Source organism: Triticum dicoccoides, chromosome 3A (genome assembly GCF_002162155.2).
Source record: "Triticum dicoccoides isolate Atlit2015 ecotype Zavitan chromosome 3A, WEW_v2.0, whole genome shotgun sequence".
NCBI classification, from domain to species: Eukaryota; Viridiplantae; Streptophyta; class Magnoliopsida; order Poales; family Poaceae; genus Triticum; species Triticum dicoccoides.
In genome coordinates this window covers 489,806,591-489,821,384 of record NC_041384.1, presented here as the reverse complement: position 1 = coordinate 489,821,384, position 14,794 = coordinate 489,806,591, and positions in this window count along the sequence as shown.

Genomic DNA, 14,794 nt, shown 5'->3' with positions numbered 1-14,794 from the left:
AGGTGCAGACCCTGTCAAAATCTTCCTTGAGACCCATTTTCTTCAGATCTTCTTCACTATAGACATGGGACAGAATAGCCCAGGTGCGACCGAAAACCTCATGGAGGTAGTAGTGGTTTTTCTTCACTGGATTGTGTGTAGCGGTCATGTTGTGAAGAAATGAACCAAACTAACGCTTAACCCATTTATGGTTTCGATCCACCTTCCTGTGAAGACTAAGCAGAAGCTCACGGTCAGTCATCACACGAGGAGCAGTGGCTTGAGGATTTGGCTTGGAGGCATGGGAAGTAGAATCATGAGTGGCAGAGTCATCATTGGTGGAATAAGATGCAGCTTTGCGAAACTGACCATCCAATGGACGAATACCTTCATCAATGACAGCAGGATCCTTGCCTTTTTCATCAGTTGAAGTAAAAGTCTGCTTGAGGACTTCAATCGGGGGCAAGTAGCTGAGGTGATTCTGAAAATCAGCCTTGAAGTTGAGTGAAGACCTTATCCTGGGGAATCTCATAATCCAAGGTGCATAAGGCTTCAGCTCAAATGGAGAAAGTGCAGCATTTGCCAGAGTCCTCATGAAGAAATCGTGATAGTTGATAGGAATGTTATGAATGATGTTGAATAGCAGATTCTTCATGATGCCAACTATTTCCTCATCAGATGAGTCGTGGCCTTTGATGGGACTCATTGTCCTCGTCAGAATGCGATAGACGGTTCTGGGCACATAGAGTAAATCCTTTACGAGGAATTTGATCCTTGGGGCTTGACTGGGCTTCAGAGGCTTCATTATCACTTGCATGTAATGAGCAGTGACTTCAGGTTCATGGTACAGGCAGCGAGATCCTTCATTGGGTGGACTGATGGGCAGGGCGTGAAGCAATTCAGAGGCTGGTGCCTTATAGTGAGTATTATCGGTCATCCAGTCCAAGACCCAGGTGTTGATATCTTCAGGATCACCTGTGATATGTAGTGTAGCATAGAAATGAAGAATGAGCTCTTTATTCCAATCAATGATGTCAGTGCAAAAGTTGAGGAGGCCTGCGTCATGAAGCACACTAAGCACAGGAGTGAAACAAGGCAATGATTCCATGTCCACATGAGGAATATGCTCATGGTAGAAGATTTTGTCCTTATTGAAAAGCAGTGAAGAATAGAAGTTGGCCTGGCTGGCAGTCCAGAAGCACTTCCTTCTAAGACGACCAGAATCATAGGGATTGTAGTCAGTGAAGAACACGTGCTCGCCGAAGAAATCATCAGCCTTCAATTTTTGCTTCTTTGACAATGGATCCTTTGGCTTATGGTGAGGAGTGTCAGTCAATTGCATCACAACCTCCGGGATCTTGATCTCAGGTTCCACAGGCTGACGAATTTCAGGTGCTTCTTCAATGGTAGCCTGGGACTTCAATTCTTCATTTACATGATCTTCAGCACTAGTGGCTGGAATTTCTTCATGGACAGACGGTGTGGCACGTGGTTCATCAGATCCCATGTGTACAGTAGTTACTGGGGACTGAGGAATTTGTTGCAATGGTGTGAAGAGTGGAGAGTTGGGGTGTTGACTTTCCTAAAATTCATCACTTAGCACGGGTGTGGTACAGCCAATGTCCACATCTTCATCTTCCATTTCTTCAACGCCGGCCTCTTCAGCAGTAAACTGAGGCATAGGCGAGGAGACAACTGGTGTTGAAGGGATTGTATCCACTTCAATTTCTTCATCCATCTGCTCCGACGATGCAGCAGAGGGATTCTCTTCATCGGATTCACTTGGAATCACATATTCTTCATCAAAAGGAACATGGTCCTTTGATGGCATGGTTGAGATAGGAACATCATCAATTGGGTTTGCAAACGATCTTGTTAGTGGCTTCATCTTCTTCTGAGCTGAAGAATCTGATGCCGTTGATGTCTTCCTTTTCTTCACTTCTACGCGCTCTGCAACCTTAGTCTTCTTCACATCTGATGCAGATGGAAGGATCGGAGTTGGGGTAGGCGCAGGAGGAGCAGAGGAATTTGGTTGAGTTTCTTCAGGCACAACTGATGCAGTTGCCCTGACGTCTTCACTTTCTTCAGGCGCACCACTAGTGGATGCCCTGGCAATTTCATCAGCTGCTAGAATGCAGTCATCAGCCATGGAACTCATATTTTCTTCAGCAGCCTGATTGTCATCAGCGGTGCTGGCATTTTCTTCTGTCGGCTGAGCAGATGCTTCAGCCTGAGGAATTTCCAGTTGTGTTGGGACTGCAACATTTGAAGTGAAGTTGTCAGCGAGTCTCACAAAATGAACCTTGGCTCCCAGCCAGTCAGCGTGGTATGCGTCAAATTCATCATTGAGTTTCTTGATCTCAGATTGAATTGTGACAAGTTCTTCAGTTTCCATAGAGACAACGTTCTTCTTCAGGAAGCGCTCCTTTTTGTATTGCGCCTTCTTGATCTACCTGGCCTTCTCATACTTCCATTTCTCTTCTTGTATGAAGTGAGTCAACATATGAATTTGGCCAGGAGTCAGCTTGAAATCAGGCATAGGAGTATTTGGGTCCTTGTGCCATAGGTCAATATACTCAAGGATCAACTTTGGATCCAAAAGCAGAGGCACACTTGTGCCCTTGGCTCTACCGGCCTGACTTGCCTGTCTCTGATGATTTCGGCAAGTTCCTCATCATCAGCTTTGTCTTCATCCGACGGCACTTGGAAGGCAACTTGCTTCTTCTGAGGACTTGGTCGAGAGCCTCGTCCAGCAGTTGCCTTGGTCTTCAACAGAGTGGGACCAGTTGAGGAATGCAGTGGTGCTGAGGAACTAGCAGATGCTCCTGAGGCAATAGAAATTCCCTTCGTCCTTTGGCACGTGGCGAGATGCGCAAGTGCTGAGGATTTTGTCGGAGCAGCTGAGGACTTTGGCGGAGGAGCTGAGGACTTAGGAGCAACATGAGGAGTCGGCCGTGAGGGCTTTGAAGAGTCTGTCGTGAGGGCATTGTTGAGGAACTTGGCTGTGAGTGCATTGATGGAGAAGCACTTGGCTTGTGAGCAGGCTTCTTTGGCATGGCCTCCTTTGGCTTGCTTGCAGAGGCCTCAGCAGTGGCTACAGCAGCAGCAGAGTCTTCATTGAATTTCCTCATGCTTCTCTTACTTGTCTGGCCAACATGGCATGGCGCTTGGCCCATTCATCAGGATAATCCTCACCATGCTTGAGGCTGGTGGGATCTATTTCTTGGCCAGGTGCCAACGGAGGTCTTGGGCATGGAGGATTTAGAGCGAATTTCTTCATGTATTTTGGAGTAACATATCGGTACTCCCTCCACTCTCTTTCCCATCTCCTCTCTATTCTTTGGATGCGCACTTTGTGCTCATTCTTGGTTTCCTTTCCATGAGTGGCCTCATTAGGAGTGCAATAGTCCTTATATATGTCATCAGGGATCTCAAAAGCAGTATTGACCTCAGGCCTCTTTCCTCCTTTTTGTGGCTTCTTACCGTCAGCCATTTTCTTCAGTTGAGGAAATTGAACAATGGAATTCTCTAAAGATGTATGCAACTTGTCTTCGAGGAACGCTGCAAATGAGTTCAGTTGATGAGAACCTAGTGATTCAGCAGCTGACATGAGTACCTCTGGACAGAGTATAGTTGTGAGGAATTTGGAGGGGTCATATGCGTTCTCAGAGGTTTTTCAAAAAGAACAAGTTTGAGGAATTTGACCAGATGAGTCTTGAAGAATTTCACTAAGCGTTCTTTGTCTTAGGTTCCAGAGATGTATAGATTGAAAATCCACACATTTGAGGAATCTTGAAGAAAAACATAGCTTAGAGAAATGAATCAAGAACGGATGACATGTGAGGTGTTTTAGTGTGTGAAGATATGAAGAAAAACACCTTTGAGAATTTTGAAGAAATCATTTGAATCAAAGAGGGCAGTAAAAGTAACTTATAATTACCATGTACGTAGAACACGGCGAACTGGAAAGTGGAGATGTGAAGTTCATCAGTGCAGATCTTCCACGCCCTAACTCGGCAGAGGGAGATAGCTATGGCGGCGGCGGAGTGAAGATATCCGCGGTCGGCGCGAGTACGATGACGACGAGGTCGAGGCGGTGAAGCTCTTCCTCACCAGTGACGATGAAGTAGCGGTGGCGCTAGGGTTTGATAAGCTCGAGCTGGAGTGAGGTTGAGCAGAGTAAAAGAGAAGTGAGGAAGGGGAGGGGGTATTTATAGCCACGGTGAAAAACCGTTCGCCCGAAGAATTTGGACGAACGTGCCACTGACCCTTCTCATTCGCTTGACATGTGTCACCCACGTACTGAGAAGTGGAGATAGTGGGTGAATGGATAAGTGTTGTCGTGGGATGGGGAACGGTTTGAGTGGCAAAGCCGAAATTTTAGATAAGATAGGTTTTGAAGTTCCATTCGCAATTTCTTCAGCAGACAAGGACACAGTGAAGATTTTGAACGAGTTTCAAATAGAACGCACATGAAGAATTTGTGAATAGAATGGGTTGAGTTTAGCATAGAGGGGGTAGGGTCCGATCACATTCACTTAGCAGAAAAAGAAACTTGAAGAATTAGCCATAAGTGAATGTTGTAGAGGACATAAACTCATATATATATATATAGCCAATGAAGAAAAACGTCAAAAACAGTGAAGACAATGCAAAGTAAAAAACAAATGAGGAATTTCAAAGAACTGAGGAAAAGCTCAATTGAAGATTTTCAACTTTTGGTGGTGGTGTGACCCACCGTATAAGAATGATGATTTCAGACACCGCGTACAATTGTCATAGGGTTCTGAGAATCAAATTCTTCGTCAATTTTTTCACACTTAGAGTGTTAGGCTTGATTGATTGAAGAAAAACATTTCTTCATGTGTTGCACATCTAAGTCATCAATTTTGGATAAGTGTTAGGATGAGTGTCCTTTGCAAAGAACATTCGAAGATTCTAAGATATTTAGCTCACATCGCAACTTGCTAAATCTCTTCTCATCCAAGGGCTTTGTGAAGATATCGGCTAGCTGTTCTTCAGTCTTCACATTCTAAATAGAAATGTCGCCCTTCAACACATTATCACGAAGAAAATGATGATGAATCTGAATGTGCTTTGTCTTCGAGTGCTGAACTGGGTTGTGAGCAATCTTGATGGCACTCTCATTGTCATAGAAGAGAGGAACATTCTTCACATTGATGCCGTAGTCCTTGAGAGTTTGCTTCATCCACTGCAATTGAGCACAGCAAGAACTAGCATCAATGTACTCAGCTTCAGCAGTAGACAGTGATATGTAGTTCTGTTTCTTCGAGGACCAACAAACCAAGGATCGTCCGAGGAAATGACATGTACCAGATGTTTACTTGCGATCCACACGGTCACCAGCATAGTCCGATTCAGAATATCCAATGAGATCAAAAGCCGAGCCCTTGGGGTACCATAATCCAAGTGTTGGTGTGTGAGCTAGATATCGAAGAATATGTTTCACAACCTTATGGTGTGATTCCTTCGGTGCAGCTTGAAATCGGGCACACATGCAAACACTAAGCATTATATCTGGCCTAGATGCACATAAGTACAATAAGGAACCAATCATGGAGCGGTATACCTTATGATCGAAGTCAATACCATTTTCATCAGTGCACAAATGTCCATTTGTGGGCATAGGAATTTTGATGCCTTAGCAATCTTGCATGCCGAATTTCCTCAGTACATCCTTGAGGTATTTCTCCTGAGGTATGAATATGCCATTTCCTTGTTGACGAATTTGAAGACCTAAGAAGAATTTCAATTCTCCCACCATAGACATTTGATATTCTTCACTCATCATATAGGCAAATTCATCACTATAACGTTGGTCAGTATAGCCAAAGATAATATCATCAACATATATTTGGCACACAAATAGTTCATCATCATGAGATTTAGTGAAAAGAGTAGGGTCGAGTAAACCGGGTTTGAAGCCTTTCTTCATGAGGAATTCCTTCAAAGTATCATACCACACCCGAGGGGCCTGATTGAGGCCATAGAGGGCCTTATTGAGTCTGAAGACTTTGTCAGGATGCTTTGGATCTTCAAAACCACAAGGCCATTTTCATCCTGCTTGTTCCGGTAGATCCACTTTGTGTCGATGATATTGTGCTTGCGAGGATCTGGACGTTGTTGATCTTGAACTGATGTAATTCTTCTTGCATGGCATGAATCCACTCAGGCTCCAGAAATGCTTCATCTACCTTAGTGGGCTCTGTGAAAGAGACGAAAGCAAAGTGCCCACAAAAGTTAGATAAATGTGAAGCGCTTGAGCGTGTGAGAGGACCTGGAATGTTGATGTCACTGATGATTTTCTCAATTTGCACTTCATTGGCGACGCGAGGATGCGGGTTGACGTTGAGGAATTTGATCAGCATTTTCTTTAGCTCCATTTTCCTCAGGTGCACCGGCATGACATTCTTCATGTTCTGGAATAACTTCTTCAGCAGATTCTTCAGTTGGAATGACATCCTCTGTAGCCTTGAGCTTAATAGATTCCTCAGGAGGTATTTCATCTGTCACAGGAGGTAGGTGCTCTCTCCGCGAGCCATTAGTCTCATCGAACCGCACATCTACAGTTTCAACAACCTTGTGATGACAGGTGTTGAAGACTCTGTAGGTGTGCGAGTCCTTACCATAACCGAGCATAAAACCTTCATGTGCTTTCGGTGCAAATTTAGAACTGTGATGAGGATCTCCAATCCAACATTTAGCACCGAAGACTTTGAAATAACTCACATTGGGTTTCTTGTCAGTGAGGAGTTCATAGGCAGTCTTCTTGAAGAATTTGTGAAGATATACTCTGTTGATGATGTGGCACGCAGTATCAATTGCCTCAGGCCAGAAGCGAGGAGGTGTCTTGTACTCATCAAGCATAGTGCGGGCCATCTTAACAAGAGTCATGTTCTTGCGCTCCACGACGCCATTTTGCTGAGGACCATAGGGAGAAGATAGCTCATGAGTGATACCAAGTTCATCAAGATAGTCATCAAGGCCAGTGTTCTTGAACTCAGATCCATTATCACTTCTGATGTGCTTGATCTTCACACCAAAGTTGGTTCAAGCCCTCGAGGAAAATCATTTGAAGACTTCCCACACTTCAGTTTTGTAAGTGATAATATGGACTCATGTATATCAAGAATAATCATCAACAATGACAAAGCCATATAAGGATGCTGCATTAGTAAATGTGGCATAGTGGGTAGGGCCAAAGTGATCCATGTGAAGCAATTCAAATGGTCGAGTAGTAGTCATGATAGTCTTCGCTGGATGCTTGGCCTTGGTCATCTTTCTAGCTTCACAGGCTCTGCATAAGTGATCCTTGAGGAATTTGACATTTTCAATGCCAATGACATGCTTCTTCTTTACGAGCGTGTGCAGATTCCTCATGCCAGCATGACCAAGTCGTCGATGCCATAGCCAGCCTTCTGAAGCTTTTGCAAGTAGACATGTAGCAGGTTGTGGTCCTATAGAGAAATCAACAATATACAAATCTCCTCTCCTAAAGTCTTCGAAGACTTTGGAATTGTCAGCTTCCATGATCACAACACAATGACACTTGCCAAAGACAACCACCATATCAAGATCACAAAGCATTGAGATAGACATGAGGTTGAACCCTAAGGACTCAACAAGCATGACTTTGTCCATGTGTCAATCCTTTGAGATTGCAACCTTACCTAGACCCAATACCTTGCTTTTGCCTTTGTCAGTGTAGGTGATGTACTTCAGATGTGATGGAGATAAAGCAGTGTCCATCAATAAGCTCCTGTCACCAGTCATGTGATTTGTACATCCACTATCGAGGACCCACTCAGTGGCTTTGGGTTGATCATCCTGCAGATGAACTAGTGCAACTGACAAACTCATATACTTCATCAGTGAAGAATATGACATCAATTTCATCAGACAATAGAACAGATAAAACAGTATGAGGACGTGAGAAATGAAAATTCATTTCTTCATGATTAGCTTGCGTCCTTTCAAGCATATTCAGGTCTCCAGCAAATTCATCAGACGTTTAAGTTCGTCTGGAGACCTGACCCTGCATAAGAGGTTAGTTCTTTTTCTTCACCACCCACATCTGAAGGGGTGGCAAAGAGTTCATCATTCTGCAAGCTCCATAAGAGAAAGGTGGCATAGATGCCAATCCACTTCGTTTCACATAAGAGAAGTTAGGGTAAGCATAAGAGTAAGCAGAGAAATTCTTTGAGGACTTATGAACATAATGATTTGAAGAATAATGCACATATCCATAATCCTTAGATCTTCCCTACGAAATAGATGGGTTAGCACAATGATGTTCATATGAGGACTTTGGTCCTTTTGAGGAATTTGATCCACATGAGGAGTTTGGTCCGTATGAGGACTTGGATCCATATGAAAAATTTGGTCTGGGGTTCCTATTCTTCACAGGTGGTGTCATGATGACATTCACCTGAAGATTTTCAAGGCACCTTTTGGAAACCCAGATTTTCTTCATAGGAGAACCATTCCTACAGTTAGTGCCAACATATCTAGCAAATACTTCACCATTCTGATTTTTGAACATTTTATAGTTGGAGTCAATTGACTCATCAGAAGAATATGAAGATTGACATGTAAAGCCAAATAAGGTAGATGGATCCACTGAAGGTCCCTTTGCAGCAACCCGTGAGGTTTTGGGATACTTCTCAGGTTTCCAGTAGGTCCCATCAGCATTGATTTTCCTTTCAAAGGCAATACCCTCTTTCCTAGGGTTCCTGTTGAGGATCTATTTTTTAAGCATGTCACAAAGAGCCTGATGCCCTTTGAGGCTTTTGTACATGCTTGTCATATACAATTCCTTCAGCCCTGCATCATCAGTGATACTAGCAATGTCCTTAGATGAGGAATTAGTGATAGCAGAGGCAATTGAAGAATTTGCAGCAATGGAAGTATTTGAGCATTCAGGTGAAGAATTAGCAGTTTCACGTTCAATGCACTTCAAACATGGAGGAACAAATTCATCCTGAGTAGCACTGATCTGTTGAGCGAGTAATGAATTACGCTCCTTCTGAAGATCTTCATAACTCACTCTTAACTGCTCAAGGTCTTGCTTTCTTTGAAGAAATTCATAAGAAAGCTTCTCGTGATCATATAGGAGAGTGTTATGATGACCTTGAAGATTGTGAAACTTGGACTAGAGTCTTTGAAGATTTTCAGTCAAGATTTTAGTGCGATCCATTTCCTCACCCAACATATCATCGCTTTTATCTAGCATAACCTTTTCAAGAGCCTTTTGCAGTTTCACAACAATCTTAACAAGTTTAGAGTAGCTGGGTTTGAGGTTTTCATCAGATTCATCCTCACTAGATTCAAAGGAGGGATATTTGAGTACCTTTGAGCCTTTTGCCATGAAGCAATAGGTGGGAGCGTAGTCCTCGTCGTCATCAGTAGTGTTGGGGAGGTCCATTTCATCAGAGTTGAAGATAGACTTGCTGATGAAAGCAGTTGCGAGCGCTAGGCTTGCCACACCAGAGTCTGACTCCTCAGATTCCTCCTCTTCCTCATTTCCTTCAGATTCAGCCTTAGAGTCCATTTCCTTGCCAATGAATGCTCGAGCCTTCTTGGAGCTGCTCTTCTTGTGAGATGAGGACTTTGAGGGTCTTGATGATGAAGACTTTGAAGATTTCTTCTTCTTTGAATCATCAGAACTGTAATCCTTGTACTTCTTCTTCTTCTTCTTTGATTCCTTTTCCCACTGAGGACAATCTTGAATGTAGTGTCCAGGTTTTTTGCACTTATGGCAGAGTCTCTTCTTGTAATCATGGGATGAGGAATCTGATCTCAAGTCACCACCTCTTGAGGATTTACCAAAATGGCCATGTTTTGAGAACTTTTGGAACTTCCGCACAAGCAGTGCTAGCTCCCGGCTTAGTTCTTCAGGGTCACCAAGGCTACTATCAGAATCTTCACCATCAGATTCGGATACCGCCTTGGCCTTCAGAGCCCGTGATCTACCATAGCTTGGTCCATAGAGATCTCTCTTCTCAGCAAGCTGAAACTCATGAGTGTTTAGTCTTTCGAGAATATCAGCGGGATAAAGTGACTTATAGTCTCCACGTTCTTGTATCATCAATGCCAAGGTATCAAATGAGGAATCAAGCGATCTCAGCAATTTCTTCACCAAGTGCTTGAAGCTCATTTGAGATGTTAGTGAGGCGATCGAAGGTTTCACTACAAAAAAAAGACACATCCGTGACATTTTGGGCCGAACGAATTTTTTTTCTGTCATACATATGACACTTCTATGACGATAATTGTGACAAAACCCGGTATCATCATAGATGTGGTGGGCTCCTTCTTCTATGACAAAAAATCATGATAGAAAATGGGCTTTTCGTCCTGGGCGGGCCGGAGACGCAACTGCATGACATTCTTTGGGCCGTCCATGACGGAAAAACCCGTGGTAGAAGCGAGGGGGAGGAAAATTTCGGGGAGTTCCCGGTTACGGTGGGAGGTCGGAGGCCGAGCGATGTGTGCTTCTCTCATACACGTACACGCGTGTGTGCAAGGCATTGGCTCTAACTGAACCCGAGCGAGGCGTTGGGCTCTAACTAAACCCAAGCGATTGCACTGCAGGCTACGCGTTACTGAACCCGAGTGATTGACCGATGGTTGTTAACTGAACCAAATCGAGCGATTCCTTCGCTACTGCTGCTAACTGAAGCCGATCGATGCTGCCTCTGGATGAACAGTGAGCGTTGCCGGGGGGTTGGATGAACAGTTCCCCGTGGGGGTGGATGAACAGGACCCCGTGGTGTTGCCTCTGGATGAACAGGACCCCGATCAATCGAGCCGGTTGGGGCTGGATGAACAGGACCCCGTGGAGGGCTGGATGAATAGGACCACCCCGTGGAGGGCAGGATGAATAGTAGACGGTGGAGGGCAGGATGAACAGTAGCCCGTGGAGGGGTGGTTGAACAAGAGCCCATGGAGAGGGCTGGTTGAACAGTAGCCGGTGGAGTAGCGCGCGGTGGAGGCTGGATGAACAGGAGCCCGTGGATGAACAGTCGCAGGTGGAGGCTGGAGGAGGTCGACGGTGGATGAATAGTAGCTCGTGGAGGCTAGAGGGGGTCGACGGTGGAGATGAACAGTATCCCGTGGAGTCCCGTTTTGCGGTACGCCACACACCTCCCGATGAACAGGACCCCCGTTTCGAGCGTAGCGCTCCAAGACAAGTCCGTTTCATCCGTTTTGCGGTACGCCACACCCCTCCCGATCAACAGGACCCCCATTTCGACCGTAGGAGGTCTGTTTCCTCCGTTTTGCGGTACGTCAGACCCCTCCCGATGAACAGTATCCCGTTTCGAACGTGGCCGGCCGAACACAAGGCCGTTTCCTCCGTTCTGCGGTACGCCAGGCCTCGTTTCCATCGCTTGTTCCATCCAAGCCCTCCCGATGAACACGACGCATTCCGTTGCCTCCCGATGAACACGACGCATTCCGTTGCCTCCCCATGAACACGACGCATTCCGTTGCCTCCCCATGAACACGACGCATTCTGTTGCCTCCCCATGAACACAACGATGATGTTGTTTCTCTGTTCCGACCCAGCCATGTACACGAGCCCTGGCCATACATATGCGCGAGTAGGCGTTCGAGACCCCGCCCATATGTACACATACATGGCTGTATTTTCTTTCTTGCACCCTGGCCGCTGTACGTACGTGTACATGCTACATGGGCTCCTCTACTACGACACGTGTGCGCCTCTACATCGACCAGCATATATGTACGTACACGTTCGCGACCAGAATGAAAACTCTACATACGCTTCGACCAGGTGGGTCCCGACTGTCAGGCACTTCCTTGCATGCGAAGATGTAGCTGGTGGGTCCCAGCAGTCAGGGACAAACGTTTTTTTCGCGAAATACGGTGGCCCGTTCGGTGGGTCCCCGCTGTCAGGTGGAGGAATAATTATTTTGCGCATAATAAGGAGGCACTTCCTTGCTGCGGCCATGGACCCAGCTGTCAGCGTCTCCACGCATAGTACTCTTCCGATGGAAGTCGGTCGTTGACCACATTGACCACGCCGCGCCGAGAGCACCACGATGGTGGACGACGGCGAGGCCTAGGAAGGGGACGACGCGGAGCCCGGGAAGACGCGACAGTGGAAGCCCGCGCGGAGAGGAGTACGAGGGTTCACTGGTTCGGCTGTGGTGTGAGGCTGCCGTCGTCACAGGGCCTGGCCAGCGGTGGGAATAGTAGGGGGCGGTGAGGCCTCCGCGGCAGCATAGCCGGCCACAGGAGGCAGGAGCATGCGGCACAACCGGCGCTGCTTTGGGCGGCTGGAGCAAGAAGACCAGAGGTTGAAGAAGCACTACGGCCGTTGGATGGACATCGTACAGTCACTGGAGCTAGAATCGTTCATATTGACTAAGTTGACAAAGCCCTTCGTCCCCGTCAACTTAGTAGGCCCACAAGTCAGCCTCCCACCAAGGTGGGTCCCAGCTAGCCGGGGGAGTATTTCATTTTTTGTGCGTAATAAGGAGGCACTTCCGGTGGGTCCGAGCTGACAGCGGGGGGAATGTTTTTTTCGCGAAATACGGTGGCCCGTCCGGTGGGTCCCAGCAGTTAGGGGGAAACGATTTTTTTCGCAAAATACTGGTGGCCCGTCCAGTGGGTCCCCGCTGTCAGGTGGAGGAATAATTATTTTCCGCGTAATAAGGAGGCTCTTCCTTGCGGCTGTCGTGGACCCAGCTGTCAGCCTCTCCACGTACAGTACTCTTACGATGGAAGTCGGTCGTTGACCCCATTGACCACGCTGCGCCGAGAGCACCACGGTGGTGGACGACGGCGAGGCATAGGAAGGGGACGACGCGGAGGCGGGGAAGACGCGGCAGTGGATGCCCACGCGGAGAGGAGTACGAGCGTTCACCGGTTCGGCTGCGGTGTGAGGCTGCCGACGCCACAAAATAACAGGGGGTGTGGGTGAGTAGAGGGATGCCCTGGCCAGCGGTGGGAGTAGTAGGGGGCGCTGAGGCCTGCGCGGCAGCACAGCCGGCCACGGGAGGCGGGAGTAGGCGGCCCCACCGGCGCTGCTTTGGCGACTGGAGCAAGAAGATCGGAGATTGAAGAAACACGACGGCTGTTGGATTGACATCCAGCGGTTACGTCTGCTAGAATCATTTGTTGACGTATATAATAACTAAAAAAATCTTGCATACGCGTCAACTAAACAGGCCCACAAGTCAGACCACTCCCTCTTTTTTAATAATTTATATATAGCTCATGGCAACTTCTTATGCAATTTATTGCAGTCATTTTTTTGGTTGGCCAGGGCCAATTTCGCATATTTCTGTGGGTTCCAAACTATTTTTAATACTAAAATTCCCAACCAGATTTAAAGTACTTTGAAGATATATTTAAATTAGGTTAATGCCCAGTGAAATAGGAATCTGAAAATGTAATAAAATTCCGAAATTATAAAGTAATTTCTAATTTGTCATCTGTTTTTATATTTACAACCCATTTCATATTACTTTCAAGATTTGCAGGCGTCTTGAAAGAGTTGCAACCCATCAGGGCGTAGAAAAATAAGTAGGCCTGGATTGGGTATTCTTCAGAAAAAATAAACTGGGCTCATTTTCACAAAGAAAAAATAGCTGGGATGGTCACATGGTGAACATAAAATATAAGCCTGGGCTAGACGGGCCACAGCCTAGTTCAGACCCTGCTCCATCTCAACAATACCAAACAAAAAAATATTGTCCGAGTAGCTACATCCCAGGTGTCAGGCATTCTTGTGATGTTCTCTTGTCTATTGACTATATACGCTCACAATGTCGTGGGTCCCAGATGTCAGGAAAACACTAGGAGGAAGCATTTTATTTTTCCATACGCTGACATGGTGGGCCCCTACTGTCATCCTCTCCATGTACTTCTGCCGATTCCTGTTGTTTGTTGACCATGTTGACAACACGAGAGGGCGGCGCCGCGGCGAGCGCACCAAAGCGCACGGAGGACGTCGGCGTTAATGATTTAGGAGACGGTGGGGCGGTGATGCGTGCGCTGAGGCACAGCTAGCTGTGGGAGGCGGAAGCAGGCGGCCCCACCGGCGCTGGTTTGGTTTTGGCGGCTGGAGGAAGACAGGACTGAAGAAACACGACAGACTGTAAAAGCAGCAGGAGTACTTAACAACCTTAACTGAAACCAGCAGGGGCACTTAACAACCAAAGCTGAAAGCAGTATGAGTACTTATACAGGTTCAACTGTACAAAGCACGCCTCGAACGGTGCTACTTTGCCTACAGTTAACCAAGGGTGAGGCCGCCAAGCCCCAGGACAAGGCCCAAGCACCACCCCGCGCATCCACAACCTTCTGAAAGCGGCTTCATCTCGCAACGTGGTCAATAAACAGGATATTTGCTTTAGAGCCATGGAAAAGCATGAACATAATCTTCTGTCCTATTCTCCAAGATGGACGGGCCTTCATTATTTGAGACCACCCATGAATAAGTATCTTTTCACCTCCAAGGGGAATTGAGTAGGTCGACATAAACATCATGTTGTGACCAAGCGCAAGTCTGACCCGACCATGGTCAGGCATCTGTATAGGAACAATAGAACTCGGGAGTTCCTGTTTCAAGAATATCACAGCTGTAAAACTGTGTATAAGCAATAGTTTATGAACAACATATATAACAGAAAACAGCTCGTACCATAAGTTTCTCGACACAGTTGGACCTATTCAACGAGTGCAGCAGTGGCACACATATCCCACGTGGCCTTCCACCATTGAAACGCCCCACAAGGACCTCAAGACGATCAATAAAGTGTAG